General features: G+C 48.1%; 1 long non-coding RNA gene across 3 annotated transcripts in view; it reads left to right on the plus strand.

Moving 5' to 3' along the window:
* Positions 1 to 2,618, plus strand: part of LOC103739308 — an 18,425-nt gene continuing 15,807 nt past the window's right edge. The window contains exons 1-2 of one of the 3 annotated variants that reach the window (XR_607490.2): positions 1 to 171; positions 1,314 to 1,490. This is a non-coding gene — a long non-coding RNA (uncharacterized LOC103739308). Of the gene's footprint in view, positions 172 to 191; positions 375 to 1,313; positions 1,491 to 2,618 lie in introns of those variants that run through there. The other 2 variants (XR_003850548.1, XR_003850549.1) reach the window with 2 other exon arrangements.

A 2,618-nucleotide genomic window follows, 5' to 3' on the forward strand; every position in this document is an offset into this window, starting at 1 on the left:
GGTGGGAGGCCGGTGGTAGCAGCGGGCTTTCAGTGCCCTGCTGGTGGCGCGGGGCATGTTGGGCGGCGTGGTCCTCCGCCTGGAGGGCTCTGGGTAATGTAGTCCCAGCGCCTGCTGGGGGGCGATCCCCCCCTGGTCACTGGAGCTGCCCCTTGTTCTTTGGTGGCTCTGGTGAGTGCCGCTCCCGGAGGCCCTGTTTTGCAAGGAGATGAAGGTCCTGCAGGGCTGGTCTAGGGACAAGCTGGGCACTGGGCAGGTGGGGCAGGAAAGTGGAGCTGAGGGGACACGCTGGCGTGACTCGCTCCCTGCCTCCCAAATGTCTTATTTTGGCGGTGTGGAGTTGGGTGAGCCTCATCTTTGAAGCTGGAAGGGAGGTGGGTGTGGTGTTCGGCCCTTATGTACCAGAGTTCTTAAGGGTGAGGACAAGAGTTTGGCGTTGGTTGGAATCCCATTATTGATAAAAGAGATCCCTCAAGCTCTAAGTTCCCACCCTGGTGAGGATTGTATGAGTAGGTTTTAGGGGTGTGAGGTGGTGGGGTGGGACTGCGCCTAGGGCCAAGCATACTTGGAGCTTTCCTCCTTGGTTGGCAGCTGGTGGTTTGGGGGTCCTACCACCTCTTGGCCTCGCTTGGGAGGAGGAGCTGGCTGCGTGGCCTAGCCAAGCAAGCCCAGGTTTCATTGGGTGTGAGATGGCCATGTTGGCCCGATCTTGGTGTCTCAGTTTAGTCTCCCCTGAGTTTGGGCTTTGGAAAGGAGGCCATCAAGCTGGGACCCATTGGTCAAGTTTTTCAAAGTTCCCAAACACTTCTACAAGAATCCTAGGATTTTAGATTCCATTTTTATGTTTTATTAGGAAGAAATTCCAGATAGCCAGAAACACTATACAACTCCAAAGCCTGTCATCCAGATCCAACACTTGCCACCTTGTGACCAGTCTTGAATCATCTCTGAGTGGATACACAAGGAGTCCTTACAACCGTTTAGAGTCTGTTCTCCATGGCCATATTTTCACAGGCTGTCACTTGGTAGTTTTGTCACCTTGGCAAGGCCCTGAACTCACTGTTCCTCATCTGTAACATGATAGCAGCATCTACTTGTTTGGGCTATGTAAGGATAGAATGAAGAGTGCCTACCTGGAACAGCCCCTGGTGTATTTAAGTGCTCAGTGTCTTAGTTTTTCTTACCACAGGCAGAGAGGATCATCTTACCCTTCCTGTTAACAGCTTGTCTGGCCAGGCTGAGTTCTTCCACTATATCCCAGCTTGGTTCCTGGGAAGCTACCCACAGTTCTTTCCATCTTGTCTTTGTGGCAGGTCCATTCCTGATGCCTTTAAGGAAGAAGAAGTGCCCTGTTCTGTTGGAGCCTGAGACTTTCCGGTAACTGTCCTGGATGTGTTTTTGCTCTTGTGTTTTCCGTGAACCCTGGCTGCCTAAAGAAGACTTCCTGCTGGGGAAACAGTATTTTTGGACTCCAGACTGCCAAGCTTCAGGTGAGTACCATTCACTTTTGCATCCTGAGCCATGACTAGGTTTCCTTTGCTCATTTTTTTAAAATTAATTTTATGTATGTATGCCTGCATGTAGGTAAGTGCACCCATGTTGTGCAATGCCCGCGGAGGACAGAAGAGGCTGTCGGATCCCCTGGAACTGGAGTTATAGACAGTCGTTAGCTGCCATGTGGGTGTTGGGATTTGAACCCGGGTCTTCTGCAAGAACAACTAGTGTTCTTAACCACTGAGCCATCTCTCCAGTCCCTCCTTTGCTCACTTTTGACATCTTGTGCCCTGTTAGGGATCAGAGTGCCAGCTGGTTCCTCCAGGACAACAGCCTTGTTCTAAGGGTGACAGTTTTCACAGGGAATATTCAGACTGGGTGCTCTCCTTCATTACATCTCAGTCATTTCCTCTGCACTCCACCTCTGTATATGCTCAGGCTGCTCAATCCTAGGGCTTGTCTGGCAGTGTGATTTGCCAGCATTCAGTTCTGGTGTGTTCAAGTGCCCTTACTCAGTCTTTTCTCTGCTAGACTAGTTTGTAGGAACTCCCAGTGCCAGAGTCCAGCTCCAGCTGAGTCCGGGGCCTGAAGGGGTGAAGGTAACTGCGGCGGTAGAAATGACTATACCAGAAACCAGAACTGCAGTTCTAGTAGAGGCTGTTGACTGACCCGCTCGGGAGAGGTCAGCCTGAATATCTTCTTCTTCTGAAAAAGTAGCCTTCCACAACCTTTATTTATAATTAGAAAGCTTACAATAGCAGTAAAGCATCAGAGCATAAATCAAACCATGAGTTTGCACAGTATTTCTCAGTGTATAATATTTTTCAATAATCACAGTAAAAGGAAAGTACAAAGTTCAATGATTAACCTTTTCTTAATATAGCCAAGCAATGTCTTCACTGTTTTCTTTATAGCCTTGTGGTTTCTATTTTACCATAGAAGTGTAAGACAGCCTGTCTCCATTTGCCCTTTATTTCTTTGAATTTAATATTTACAGGTAGGCATGTATATTTGAAATGATTATTTTTTTCATGGGAATGGGAATAACCAACTCTTTATTTATTGTCTAACCAATATTCCAATTTACCTTTTTCCTCTCCCTTTTGCTGTTTCTTTCTGAACGT

Source organism: Nannospalax galili, unplaced genomic scaffold (genome assembly GCF_000622305.1).
Source record: "Nannospalax galili isolate Female #2095 unplaced genomic scaffold, S.galili_v1.0 scaffold2559, whole genome shotgun sequence".
NCBI classification, from domain to species: Eukaryota; Metazoa; Chordata; class Mammalia; order Rodentia; family Spalacidae; genus Nannospalax; species Nannospalax galili.